At 40.6% G+C, this 15,681-nt stretch overlaps 1 protein-coding gene across 1 annotated transcript in view; it reads left to right on the forward strand.

Annotated features, from left to right (window-relative positions):
- Nucleotides 1–15,681, forward strand: part of LOC112433238 (NACHT, LRR and PYD domains-containing protein 12-like) — a 428,555-nt gene that overhangs the window by 294,761 nt on the left and 118,113 nt on the right. The window lies entirely within an intron of this gene.

The following is a 15,681-nucleotide window of genomic DNA, read 5'->3' on the forward strand; positions in this document are numbered from 1 at the left end:
GATCAGAGGTGTGATCATCACAGCAGAGGCCTTTGTGTCAAAGTCACTGAGGATCAAACAGAAACACATGAAGCAGATTTTCCTGTTCTGGCTTTTTATAGCAGATAACCTTCAAAATATTCTGCAGTCCATCAAAAACTGAAGCAAACCATGAATCAACATGTGAACATGAGCTGATGCTGCTGAAGTGAAGCAAAGTTACAGAGGTTTGATTACAGACACAGCTGAGAGTTTGTAATCTGTCATCATTTTAAAAGGTTTACATTTCTTCAGTATATCCACATTTGCAGCTGGTACCTCAACCTCCACTTGTCCAACACAACTGCTGTCCACTGCCTCCATGACATTGTGATTTTGCTGTTGGTCTTCTGTCAGATCTTCATCAATCACTTCTGCACGGGGCACACCTTCAGACTCTGCAGCTGCATAACGAAAGCCTGTAAGATAAAATTAGACATAAGGTAAATGTACACCAATATTCCAATGACAGGTGTGTGATTCATCTGGAAGTTATGTGCGGATTAGTGTACAGTGATAGCAATTTAGTATGTTTTTAGAGGGGGGGGGGGGGTTGTTTACCTCCGATGGGTGCTCTTTTTCGCTTCCGTTGCGTACGCCTTGAGTGCCGGTCCGAGTCTGATACAGGTATGTCGTCATGCCCCATGTGCAGTGTTGGTGCCCAGTCTGGATTTGTTACATCCATTTCATATGCTGGTTTGCCTGCAATAATGCCAAATCATAAGCTACTCAGTCGACATGATGTGGTTCTGCAGCATCACACATTAGCATGTTTTATCTCATTATCTATGACCTCAGCACGTTGAAAATAACACTAAAAGCCTTTAAAGAGTGATATGAATTAATTTAGAACTCACCGGAAAGAAAATGCCGTGAGCAAACCAACAAAAAGCTGGGGATTGCAGAGAACTCGATATCCCCTCGTCTCACCGCTGCAATCCAAGCCTGACGTCTTTGTTTAGTAATATCGGATACATGGGATCCCTCACGTTGCCTCCAGGATGGAAAACGATGAAAAGAGAGCCCGTTATCCAGCTTCTTGCCTTCACGATCGTGTGATCTAACGTTGCAACCGACAACACAACACGTACGATCCATAGCTGAAATGGTATCCTTTGGCTGGCCTACTGTCATGGCGGAAGGGGGCATGGCCCATCTCCCGTGACATCACGCTCCAAAGCCCTATAGGTGGGAAAATGTACCATGTCGACCAATCAAAAATGATATGGAAACATGACATTTGGTTGTTTAGCAAAAGGGGGAAGTTTTAGGAGTGACCGGCAAGAGAGAGCGAGTGAGCGAAAGAGAGAGAGAGTTTTGATACGTGAGAGATTTGTGACGTTTACCGTGTTTGGTCTCAAGTTAGTTTGTTGTCTTGTGTATTTAGTGTGTAGCTGTTGTTTTGTTTTGTGTGTCAGTTCTACTAGTGATCGTCACAGTTGCTGCCTTAAAGCCAACAAAGGCAGATTGCAGTGTAAACGCTGAGTGACACACCTGCTGTCAGACCTGCAGGTTTATCCCTGTGCTGTTCTCATATGTGTTAGAGTGACACAAACTATTGTTTGACACCTGATTGTTCTGTAAATAGTTTGAAATGATTATATGAAAAACGTCTGAGCCTTGGCTGCATTTTTTGGTAAATAGTACCATATAACTTTGTTGTTTGCAAAACGTGTGCGTATTTTTAAAAATGTACAATCTCTATTTGCATTTCAAGTTATGAAGATGATTCGTTAAACATGTGTGTGGTTTTTACAGTCAAAATATCACTTTCTACTTGTATTTTAAATTTTGTCTGAATTTAGATAAATTGTGCTGATACAGTTGGTCAAAATGAGAAAATAACAGATTGGCAAGATAAACTGTTTTTAAAGGTAAAATATAGAGGCCACATCAAAAGTAGTCAAGAAGGGTTAAAGGCTAAAAGCAAAGTTGTCACCAAGTACTGTTTATATTTGTGTGTATTGCTGCAGCTTTTTTGAGTATTAATTTGGTGCCTTTGTGTGAAATAATGGTATTGTGAGTGATCCATATAGTCACAAAGAATAGCCACTTGTTTCTGTGCTACCAAAGTTCCCCGGCTTTCATTCAAAATGTGTTTATCGTCAGCACCTGCACATTAAACTACTTAAACATTATAAATGTCTTCAAGCTCACACTGAGGCCTGTGGGGTACTATCAGCCACTGAGACAGTACACACATTTATATGTGTTTGTATATGAATATTTCATACTTTAAGACTGCCTGTTTATTTAAGGGAGATGAACAAAATACATTGGAATTGTACAAAATAATATCATGGATGATAAATTAAATAGATTTTAAGTAGATGCTTGTGCATTCTTAAAGTCTTATATGTTGAACTGAACTATGTGATCTGTTCAAAGCCTTAATCTTAATTTGAAGTGAAATGTGCATTTTGAGTTTATACACTATGTATATAAGGCGACCGTTTCCTTTTGCAGTATTTTTGTGTGGTGTACTTTTCTATGTCTTAACAAAAGGGGAACAAAGGTGTTTAAGTTCACCTAGGATGATGTGTTTTAATTTTCACATGGTCTTGCTTGAATTTGACCCTGACAAAGGCGTATGAACTCTGTCAGCTGTTTGGAGTTTCCATTTTCTAAACTTCTACATTCTGAACCTTCTTCAGCTCTGAACAGATGATGAAACACTGAATGATTTCAAGCTCACACTTTGTCTAATAAACTTACATCTTTCATTCTTTATACAGATTGAGGGACTGTTATTTGTCAGAGATCAGCTGTGATTATCTGGCAGCAGCACTGAAGTCCAACCCCTCCCATCTGAGACAGCTGGAGCTGAGCTCCAACAACAACCTGCAGGATTCAGGAGTGAAGCATCTGTGTGGTTTCCTGGAGAGTCCAGGATGTGGACTTGAAACTCTGGGGTCAGTCAGCATGTTTTAGTTGTGCTGAGATGAATATGATGTGAAAGTTGTGCTGACACTAAACTGCAGACATCAGGCTGATATTATACTGATCCACACTGAGGATCTTCATGGTAAAGTCTGTTTTCTTCTTCTCTGGTTTAGTCCATTGACTGCAGCAGAACAATGTTCACATTTCAAACAGTGAGACTCAACGTATGGCCCGCGGCCCACACGCGGCCTGCCCAGCTTTCCTGATTCAGAGAGAGGGGACCCTGATTAACTGTGTAGTGTTCTTCCTCACAGTTCTAAGTATCAGACACAACAATGAATAATCCACAGCTGACTGTCTTTAGCAGGTCAAAGGTCACGGCACACAGCAGACAGTGGGAAATATTATAACTCTGATCATTTATCAGCACATATCCATATGTATAAAAACAAAGCTGACACTGTGAGACTTGATCAGAGGTGTGATCATCACAGCAGAGGCCTTTGTGTCAAAGTCACTGAGGATCAAACAGAAACACATGAAGCAGATTTTCCTGTTCTGGCTTTTTATAGCAGATAACCTTCAAAATATTCTGCAGTCCATCAAAAACTGAAGCAAACCATGAATCAACATGTGAACATGAGCTGATGCTGCTGAAGTGAAGCAAAGTTACAGAGGTTTGATTACAGACACAGCTGAGAGTTTGTAATCTGTCATCATTTTGAAAGGTTTACATTTCTTCAGTATATCCACATTTGCAGCTGGTACCTCAACCTCCACTTGTCCAACACAACTGCTGTCCACTGCCTCCATGACATTGTGATTTTGCTGTTGGTCTTCTGTCAGATCTTCATCAATCACTTCTGCACGGGGCACACCTTCAGACTCTGCAGCTGCATAACGAAAGCCTGTAAGATAAAATTAGACATAAGGTAAATGTACACCAATATTCCAATGACAGGTGTGTGATTCATCTGGAAGTTATGTGCGGATTAGTGTACAGTGATAGCAATTTAGTATGTTTTTAGAGGGGGGGGTTGTTTACCTCCGATGGGTGCTCTTTTTCGCTTCCGTTGCGTACGCCTTGAGTGCCGGTCCGAGTCTGATACAGGTATGTCGTCATGCCCCATGTGCAGTGTTGGTGCCCAGTCTGGATTTGTTACATCCATTTCATATGCTGGTTTGCCTGCAATAATGCCAAATCATAAGCTACTCAGTCGACATGATGTGGTTCTGCAGCATCACACATTAGCATGTTTTATCTCATTATCTATGACCGCAGCACGTTGAAAATAACACTAAAAGCCTTTCAAGAGTGATATGAATTAATTTAGAACTCACCGGAAAGAAAATGCCGTGAGCAAACCAACAAAAAGCTGGGGATTGCAGAGAACTCGATATCCGCTCGTCTCACCGCTGCAATCCAAGCCTGACGTCTTTGTTTAGTAATATCGGATACATGGGATCCCTCACGTTGCCTCCAGGATGGAAAACGATGAAAAGAGAGCCCGTTATCCAGCTTCTTGCCTTCACGATCGTGTGATCTAACGTTGCAACCGACAACACAACACGTACGATCCATAGCTGAAATGGTATCCTTTGGCTGGCCTACTGTCATGGCGGAAGGGGGCGTGGCCCATCTCCCGTGACATCACGCTCCAAAGCCCTATAGGTGGGAAAATGTACCATGTCGACCAATCAAAAATGATATGGAAACATGACATTTGGTTGTTTAGCAAAAGGGGGAAGTTTTAGGAGTGACCGGCAAGAGAGAGCGAGTGAGCGAAAGAGAGAGAGAGTTTTGATACGTGAGAGATTTGTGACGTTTACCGTGTTTGGTCTCAAGTTAGTTTGTTGTCTTGTGTATTTAGTGTGTAGCTGTTGTTTTGTTTTGTGTGTCAGTTCTACTAGTGATCGTCACAGTTGCTGCCTTAAAGCCAACAAAGGCAGATTGCAGTGTAAACGCTGAGTGACACACCTGCTGTCAGACCTGCAGGTTTATCCCTGTGCTGTTCTCATATGTGTTAGAGTGACACAAACTATTGTTTGACACCTGATTGTTCTGTAAATAGTTTGAAATGATTATATGAAAAACGTCTGAGCCTTGGCTGCATTTTTTGGTAAATAGTACCATATAACTTTGTTGTTTGCAAAACGTGTGCGTATTTTTAAAAGTGTACAATCTCTATTTGCATTTCAAGTTATGAAGATGATTCGTTAAACATGTGTGTGGTTTTTACAGTCAAAATATCACTTTCTACTTGTATTTTAAATTTTGTCTGAATTTAGATAAATTGTGCTGATACAGTTGGTCAAAATGAGAAAATAACAGATTGGCAAGATAAACTGTTTTTAAAGGTAAAATATAGAGGCCACATCAAAAGTAGTCAAGAAGGGTTAAAGGCTAAAAGCAAAGTTGTCACCAAGTACTGTTTATATTTGTGTGTATTGCTGCAGCTTTTTTGAGTATTAATTTGGTGCCTTTGTGTGAAATAATGGTATTGTGAGTGATCCATATAGTCACAAAGAATAGCCACTTGTTTCTGTGCTACCAAAGTTCCCCGGCTTTCATTCAAAATGTGTTTATCGTCAGCACCTGCACATTAAACTACTTAAACATTATAAATGTCTTCAAGCTCACACTGAGGCCTGTGGGGTACTATCAGCCACTGAGACAGTACACACATTTATATGTGTTTGTATATGAATATTTCATACTTTAAGACTGCCTGTTTATTTAAGGGAGATGAACAAAATACATTGGAATTGTACAAAATAATATCATGGATGATAAATTAAATAGATTTTAAGTAGATGCTTGTGCATTCTTAAAGTCTTATATGTTGAACTGAACTATGTGATCTGTTCAAAGCCTTAATCTTAATTTGAAGTGAAATGTGCATTTTGAGTTTATACACTATGTATATAAGGCGACCGTTTCCTTTTGCAGTATTTTTGTGTGGTGTACTTTTCTATGTCTTAACAAAAGGGGAACAAAGGTGTTTAAGTTCACCTAGGATGATGTGTTTTAATTTTCACATGGTCTTGCTTGAATTTGACCCTGACAAAGGCGTATGAACTCTGTCAGCTGTTTGGAGTTTCCATTTTCTAAACTTCTACATTCTGAACCTTCTTCAGCTCTGAACAGATGATGAAACACTGAATGATTTCAAGCTCACACTTTGTCTAATAAACTTACATCTTTCATTCTTTATACAGATTGAGTCTCTGTGGTTTGTCAGAGATCAGCTGTGATTATCTGGCAGCAGCACTGAAGTCCAACCCCTCCCATCTGAGACAGCTGGAGCTGAGCTCCAACAACAAGCTGCAGGATTCAGGAGTGAAGCATCTGTGTGGTTTCCTGGAGAGTCCAGGATGTGGACTTGAAACTCTGGGGTCAGTCAGCATGTTTTAGTTGTGCTGAGATGAATATGATGTGAAAGTTGTGCTGACACTAAACTGCAGACATCAGGCTGATATTATACTGATCCACACTGAGGATCTTCATGGTAAAGTCTGTTTTCTTCTTCTCTGGTTTAGTCCATTGACTGCAGCAGAACAATGTTCACATTTCAAACAGTGAGACTCAACGTATGGCCCGCGGCCCACACGCGGCCTGCCCAGCTTTCCTGATTCAGAGAGAGGGGACCCTGATTAACTGTGTAGTGTTCTTCCTCACAGTTCTAAGTATCAGACACAACAATGAATAATCCACAGCTGACTGTCTTTAGCAGGTCAAAGGTCACGGCACACAGCAGACAGTGGGAAATATTATAACTCTGATCATTTATCAGCACATATCCATATGTATAAAAACAAAGCTGACACTGTGAGACTTGATCAGAGGTGTGATCATCACAGCAGAGGCCTTTGTGTCAAAGTCACTGAGGATCAAACAGAAACACATGAAGCAGATTTTCCTGTTCTGGCTTTTTATAGCAGATAACCTTCAAAATATTCTGCAGTCCATCAAAAACTGAAGCAAACCATGAATCAACATGTGAACATGAGCTGATGCTGCTGAAGTGAAGCAAAGTTACAGAGGTTTGATTACAGACACAGCTGAGAGTTTGTAATCTGTCATCATTTTAAAAGGTTTACATTTCTTCAGTATATCCACATTTGCAGCTGGTACCTCAACCTCCACTTGTCCAACACAACTGCTGTCCACTGCCTCCATGACATTGTGATTTTGCTGTTGGTCTTCTGTCAGATCTTCATCAATCACTTCTGCACGGGGCACACCTTCAGACTCTGCAGCTGCATAACGAAAGCCTGTAAGATAAAATTAGACATAAGGTAAATGTACACCAATATTCCAATGACAGGTGTGTGATTCATCTGGAAGTTATGTGCGGATTAGTGTACAGTGATAGCAATTTAGTATGTTTTTAGAGGGGGGGGGGGGGGTTGTTTACCTCCGATGGGTGCTCTTTTTCGCTTCCGTTGCGTACGCCTTGAGTGCCGGTCCGAGTCTGATACAGGTATGTCGTCATGCCCCATGTGCAGTGTTGGTGCCCAGTCTGGATTTGTTACATCCATTTCATATGCTGGTTTGCCTGCAATAATGCCAAATCATAAGCTACTCAGTCGACATGATGTGGTTCTGCAGCATCACACATTAGCATGTTTTATCTCATTATCTATGACCTCAGCACGTTGAAAATAACACTAAAAGCCTTTAAAGAGTGATATGAATTAATTTAGAACTCACCGGAAAGAAAATGCCGTGAGCAAACCAACAAAAAGCTGGGGATTGCAGAGAACTCGATATCCGCTCGTCTCACCGCTGCAATCCAAGCCTGACGTCTTTGTTTAGTAATATCGGATACATGGGATCCCTCACGTTGCCTCCAGGATGGAAAACGATGAAAAGAGAGCCCGTTATCCAGCTTCTTGCCTTCACGATCGTGTGATCTAACGTTGCAACCGACAACACAACACGTACGATCCATAGCTGAAATGGTATCCTTTGGCTGGCCTACTGTCATGGCGGAAGGGGGCATGGCCCATCTCCCGTGACATCACGCTCCAAAGCCCTATAGGTGGGAAAATGTACCATGTCGACCAATCAAAAATGATATGGAAACATGACATTTGGTTGTTTAGCAAAAGGGGGAAGTTTTAGGAGTGACCGGCAAGAGAGAGCGAGTGAGCGAAAGAGAGAGAGAGTTTTGATACGTGAGAGATTTGTGACGTTTACCGTGTTTGGTCTCAAGTTAGTTTGTTGTCTTGTGTATTTAGTGTGTAGCTGTTGTTTTGTTTTGTGTGTCAGTTCTACTAGTGATCGTCACAGTTGCTGCCTTAAAGCCAACAAAGGCAGATTGCAGTGTAAACGCTGAGTGACACACCTGCTGTCAGACCTGCAGGTTTATCCCTGTGCTGTTCTCATATGTGTTAGAGTGACACAAACTATTGTTTGACACCTGATTGTTCTGTAAATAGTTTGAAATGATTATATGAAAAACGTCTGAGCCTTGGCTGCATTTTTTGGTAAATAGTACCATATAACTTTGTTGTTTGCAAAACGTGTGCGTATTTTTAAAAATGTACAATCTCTATTTGCATTTCAAGTTATGAAGATGATTCGTTAAACATGTGTGTGGTTTTTACAGTCAAAATATCACTTTCTACTTGTATTTTAAATTTTGTCTGAATTTAGATAAATTGTGCTGATACATTTGGTCAAAATGAGAAAATAACAGATTGGCAAGATAAACTGTTTTTAAAGGTAAAATATAGAGGCCACATCAAAAGTAGTCAAGAAGGGTTAAAGGCTAAAAGCAAAGTTGTCACCAAGTACTGTTTATATTTGTGTGTATTGCTGCAGCTTTTTTGAGTATTAATTTGGTGCCTTTGTGTGAAATAATGGTATTGTGAGTGATCCATATAGTCACAAAGAATAGCCACTTGTTTCTGTGCTACCAAAGTTCCCCGGCTTTCATTCAAAATGTGTTTATCGTCAGCACCTGCACATTAAACTACTTAAACATTATAAATGTCTTCAAGCTCACACTGAGGCCTGTGGGGTACTATCAGCCACTGAGACAGTACACACATTTATATGTGTTTGTATATGAATATTTCATACTTTAAGACTGCCTGTTTATTTAAGGGAGATGAACAAAATACATTGGAATTGTACAAAATAATATCATGGATGATAAATTAAATAGATTTTAAGTAGATGCTTGTGCATTCTTAAAGTCTTATATGTTGAACTGAACTATGTGATCTGTTCAAAGCCTTAATCTTAATTTGAAGTGAAATGTGCATTTTGAGTTTATACACTATGTATATAAGGCGACCGTTTCCTTTTGCAGTATTTTTGTGTGGTGTACTTTTCTATGTCTTAACAAAAGGGGAACAAAGGTGTTTAAGTTCACCTAGGATGATGTGTTTTAATTTTCACATGGTCTTGCTTGAATTTGACCCTGACAAAGGCGTATGAACTCTGTCAGCTGTTTGGAGTTTCCATTTTCTAAACTTCTACATTCTGAACCTTCTTCAGCTCTGAACAGATGATGAAACACTGAATGATTTCAAGCTCACACTTTGTCTAATAAACTTACATCTTTCATTCTTTATACAGATTGTGGGGCTGTGGTTTGTCAGAGATCAGCTGTGATTATCTGGCAGCAGCACTGAAGTCCAACCCCTCCCATCTGAGACAGCTGGAGCTGAGCTCCAACAACAAGCTGCAGGATTCAGGAGTGAAGCATCTGTGTGGTTTCCTGGAGAGTCCAGGATGTGGACTTGAAACTCTGAGGTCAGTCAGCATGTTTTAGTTGTGCTGAGATGAATATGATGTGAAAGTTGTGCTGACACTAAACTGCAGACATCAGGCTGATATTATACTGATCCACACTGAGGATCTTCATGGTAAAGTCTGTTTTCTTCTTCTCTGGTTTAGTCCATTGACTGCAGCAGAACAATGTTCACATTTCAAACCTTCAAAGAAGAAGAAAAATCCTCCACTGGATAATTCACTGTGAAACTCTCCAACTCTTCATTCCACCTTAAAGTCTGTCTGACACTGAAATCCAAAGCAAAATGTGCGTTTGCTTTACAGACAGCAGTCCAACACAAACATACACACATCATCCAAAACACAGTCCAACATCCAAATCTCCTCCACTGCCAGCATGAATGATGGGAAAGAGAAGGAGGAACACTCTGACATTCAGGGTTAGAATGAGTTTCATGAAGCAGACTGTGAAGATCAAAGCTGCATTAGAAAGCTTACATGAATGAATGAGTGGACAGAAGTGGACAGAGATCATCTGAAGCACTTCAAAGGCTTTAAATCAGCACATTTCTCTTTATTCTTTATCAACTCTGTTAGTTTCTCTCAGTTTTCTGTGGAATGAAGCTAACAGCAGGCTAATAAGATGCTGACCAATAGGTTTCTATTAAAGGTTGTAATTTGTATATGAAAAAGTGCTTTGGCTCAGCAGGGATCAGCTTACAGGTAGAATACAGCTGCTGGATGGGATTAGCATGTCATAGCTATCTACCAAACTGCTAACTGGGGGATTTCAGGCCATCTATGGATCATTTTTGCTAACTGTTTATTCAGCTTAGGCTCACAGGGCTGCAGCCTGTGCCCTAGCTGTCATAGGGCAAGAGGCGTGGTCCACCTGCACAGGTGAGCAGTCCATCACAGGGCCAACAGAGAGAGACAGAGAAGCACTCTCTCACATCCACACCTACAGCCAATTTAGAAGCACCAATGAACCTAAGCAGCATTTCATTGGACTGTGGGAGAACATCCAACCTCCACAGAAAGGCCAACAAGCTTCAACCTACAACCTTCTTGCTTTAAGGCACTAGTGCTAACCACTTTTCCCCATTTCAGCCCAAATCCTGCATCTTCCTGTTTCTGACTCCAGGCCAGCTCCACTAACACTTTCTCATCAGACACTGCCACCTAGTGGAGGAAGTCTTAGTTTCATTTGAAGCTTCAGATTACAGTTAGTTCCTTTACAAAGAGGTGGAGGTGGTGGGGCCACAGCACCATCATCACTGAGTGCCATAGGACACTTAACCTTTGTTTCCATATGCTGGGAACTTCCTGTTGTTCCAAGGAGGACTGGAAAATGTGTGAAAATCTCCCAGTCAGTTCCTCACAGCACACTTCAATCATTTCCCTCCCACAGCATCAGGACCAGGGCTTTTTCTCTCTTTGGTCCCACTAAGAGATTTCCACACAAACACCTCATCAGTGGGACTCTCAGAGCTACCAGCCCTTTGCTACAATCACAAAGCTCTTCATTGAAATCAATGATATCAAAGCTGGAATCAAATGAGTCCAAGTCTTCTGCTGATTCAGCATCACATTCATCTTTGCTCCTTGTTCTGCATCCCCACCATGGACTTCATTCCTTTCCAAGCCAGCCTTGAGTGTCCTTTATTCAGCTCATCCTCTGCTTTACTTTTACACCTGATTTTAGCTGCTTTATCTCTCTTTCAACAAGTTTCTGTGCCTCAATCTTTTTCTTCTCTCCCTCATAACAAGACAGCTTCTTCTGCCTGAGAACATGTTGGAGTGATTTACTAATCCAGGGCTGCTTATTGGGGAAAATACTTCCTGTTTCCAAAGTAATCCCCATTTTTCCCAGAAAGAAATGTAAGTAGAAATTGATGATCTAAGTGAGAACATGAGCCTTTAAAAAGTCCCAGTGGGTGCAGTCAAAGCAGTCCCTCAGTCCCAGTATAGAGTCTTTGGTCCAGACTGGAACAACTGTGTGCCCAGTTTGAGCTCTCTTCAGTGCTGTGACCTGACAGACCCAGAGGGGCCATCACATCACATTTAGAAGCTCCCCTAATGGAGCCACAACACATGTCCAACACTTAGTCTGTCTTGTTGGACCAACTGGAAGAAATGATTCAAGGACTTAGTCACAGAACAGAGATTCAAATCTCCAAAATCCAACTGGCTGCATCAGGACATATAGTCTGAAACTCTGCACAGTTTCCTGTTTGAAGCTGCTTCCTGTTGGCTTCAGCTGTTTGGAGTTTCCATTTTCTAAACTTCTACATTCTGAACCTTCTTCAGCTCTGAACAGATGATGAAACACTGAATGATTTCAAGCTCACACTTTGTCTAATAAACTTACATCTTTCATTCTTTATACAGATTGATGAGCTGTGGTTTGTCAAAGATCAGCTGTGATTATCTGGCAGCAGCGCTGAAGTCCAACCCCTCCCATCTGAGACAGCTGGACCTGTGGGGAAACAACCTGAAGGATCCAGATGTAAAGCAGCTGTCTGATCTTCAGCAGAGTCCAGACTACAGACTGGAGACTCTGGAGTAAGTAGAGTGATGGAGTGAGTGGGTGGTGCTGTCAGCAGTATTGTACTAAACACAGTCAGTATGAAACAAAGATCCAGTGTTTCCTGTAAAGCTGCAGCTTCTCAGTGAAGCTGTGAGAGGAGAATGGTGACAGGCTTCAGGATTGGACACAAACACTTCCTGTTTCTGACCTTTATGGTCACCATGGTAACGGCTGACACGCTCTGATCAAACACTGTCAACAGCCAATCAGCTCTCTGAACAAAGCAGCACGCAGACCAATGACTGCATTCATTTCCAAGTTTAAAGCAGTGAAGAACACAGTCTGTAGGTGAGGAAGAATTTAGTGAGAGCAGATGTTTGGATGGAATTCCTCCAGTTAACAGCTGGAACTGTCCATCTGGATTGTTGGGCTTGTTGTTGGGGTTCCTACAGAGCTCAGAGTGGACACACCAAGGTTCTTCTAATGAATGAAAGTCCAAACTCAAACTAGGAGGGAAAAACATTTTCATCAACTTCAATAAAAATCCAAAGATTAGAAAAAGTGAAGCAACAATGAGTCCTAGTACAGTCTGTGGAGCAGGGAAATTATTTTACTGCTATTGTTAAATAATTGTCATCAGTACCATTGCATTAAGAATATAATCTGCAGCATGGATATTGCATTCAGAGGTTTAAACAGTGTCTCTTTCAGAAAGACTGAGTTGCAGGCTGACAGGAAGTTGTATGCAGAAGTGGAAGTTATTTTGAGCCGCAGGCTAAGACGAGGCTTTAACAATGTAACAGATAGCTTTAAGAAGGCCTTAAGCAGTTATGACTATTTCATACACAATGCATATCTGTGCTTATTAAAGAGTTGGAGCTCGGCCAATTAATTGGGGGTCGGAAGCTTTGTTCGGCGCGATGTTCGGACAATCTATTGTGCAAGTGACTTGGAGCCATAGAAGGAATCGCAATACATGCTTACAAAACACTTATATCAGGTCATTTTATATTAAGGTTTAAGTAGAGGTTCTTGATTAAAACATTTATTTAGTAGAAGACATACACATAGTCTCAGTGAGCCTCTGGTCTGGTAAAAGGTCAGAAGTGCAACAGGTGAATTGAGAAAGAGCATTTGAGGACGAGACACAGACAGTAGGTGAAGAGGTGACACAAAGAGCATGTGAGGTCAACACATACACACACATTAGTTAAATTTATTTAGAGGAACCGTCCTTGTTGTCTCGGCAAGAAAGAGGAACAATTCACTTTAAGATAAGAACGGAAAGTACCAAGCCATGAAAATAGAAGATGATTTTCTGGGTGAAAAGTCATGATGATGTTGATCTGATCTATGTATAAAATGTACCGGTGACGCATGAAGGGGCGTCAGTAAACAAACCCTGATGCTATAAAATATCTGTTCATGCTTTGATTAAGTCGAGGACTACTGGCTGTCTGCGTACAGAGTGTCTTCCCACACGTGTGTTCATTAAAATCATCGTTTGACTTCACCCGGCCGGATCGGTGTGGTTATTCTTCGATCACCTCTTGTACCCTTCCTCAATTTGAACCTTAACATTTGGGGGCTTCGTCCGGTTATTGAGGAGGGAGAGTTGGAGGTTTAGACGGAGAAATCCGGGGTCTTAGGTGGTCTGACGGGCAGACATGAATTCCAGTGGTCGAAGTGAGTGGGCATAAGCCGGCTTATCCAAAAGGTAAGGCACTACCTGTTGAATTATTTCCAAAGTGTGCCAAATTGGAAATGATAAAATTTAAGTCTACTCACTGAAGTTACTGGTGGATGTCTGTTTTGATTTTGATGAGAATCTCATGACAGTACTGAGGATTTAAAGCAGTTGGACTGCTGGAAAGGATTTAATGCGGTTGGACCGCTAAAAGGATTTAATGCGGTTGGACCGCGGGAAGCAGTTGGACTGCTGGAAATGATTTTAGTAGGTTAGGGAATTTGGTTATTTTTTGGTTATAAGGTTGGACCTGCTTCAGTCTTACACTTTTTTGGCTGTTTTACTGTTGTTCCAAAGTATTATAAATTACTCAAGAACGCCAGTTGGACTGATAGGAAGCGCAGTGCTCAGAGGTAACGCTTGCCAATGCCAAGGACGCTTAGGCATTGTCCTCGAAGAGGGATAGTCAGTTGGTCACTGTGGAGCTTGGGGCACTCCAGAATAACTAGGAGATAGAGTCTCCTTACCGTTTGGAACGGTATCTGCGCTTTTTTGGGCAGCAAAGGTTGGACCTTGGGTGTTGGACACTTTTAAATTGAGTTAGGGATTTTAGAAATGAGGCCAGAAACAGTTAAAGTCTTGATACTGGTTAATTGGTCGCAAAAAACTCAGGGAGTTTATCCGCTGGGCGGTTATTTTAAATTTGTCTAAAATTGTGTAGGCGCTAAAGCTGACAGATCTGACAGTGGTTGTAAATATAAGACGTCGTTGTAATATAGAATAAGAAAATTTGGTGTGAGAGATCTCTGTGTGTCGAGTCAGTAATGCACTGACTGCCTGCTGCTATTTTTAGATGTGTGTGTGTGAGTGTGAAAATGCAAGGCAAGGCAAGGCAAGTTTATTTGTATAGCACAATTCAACAACAAGGTGATTTAAAAGTGCTTTACAGAGACATTAGAAACAAGAACAAATAAAAAGCATGATTTAAAATTGATTAAAACAAGCAAATAAACTAACTAACTAATTAACAAACAAACAATCAAAACAGTATATAAAATCAAAACAGATAAAATCAGAACATGCTTACTAATGCAAATGAGTAAGCAGTGAACTGTTTAAGCCACAGTTGGTTTTACAAATACTGCTGCAAACATTGTTAAGTGTGTGTTTAAAATGCCATTTATGTTTATTAGAGGACTATAAATAAAGTTTTGAGTTGCCGTAGGGGATGCATAGTAACTGACTGAGTTTGGATGTAGATATATAAATATATTGAGTGCACTGTATATACTTAAGACTAACACATGACTTTCAGTAGTAACTTTTCTCCAGCATTAGTTGCTGGTGTGTTTTATTTTTTCAATCTCTTGTGTGTGCGGTGAGAATTAATAGAGGTTTCAATTTTTGTTTGTTTGTTTTTTACTTTCTTTTTTTGATTATGACAAGCATGTCTAAAATACTCTTAGGAAAGTGGGTTTTGAGTTATATTCCTCAACTCTAGTCACACTTTAAGTGTGAATGCGGTGACTAGAAGGTTTTGAATGATGAATGAAGGTGTGAGAGGTATTTCTTTGGTGATGTAAAGTAGGATGTTTTAAAGTTTGAAAGTGTTTTTAATTTAAGAGATGCATGAGTGATGTTATAAGAGTTTGAGTTTCTTTTCTTTCAGTTCAAAAACACATAAGTACATACACTTGGTACACCCGTTTACTCTTTGACTTTATTAAAACAGACGGTGTATTTGAGTTTGAATTTCAGTAATTGTATGTTGATATGGTAATTTAGTTTATGTTCAATCATTGTGTGAATGATGTT

The sequence above is a fragment of the Maylandia zebra genome, linkage group LG3 (assembly GCF_041146795.1).
Source record: "Maylandia zebra isolate NMK-2024a linkage group LG3, Mzebra_GT3a, whole genome shotgun sequence".
In the NCBI taxonomy this organism is placed as follows: domain Eukaryota; kingdom Metazoa; phylum Chordata; class Actinopteri; order Cichliformes; family Cichlidae; genus Maylandia; species Maylandia zebra.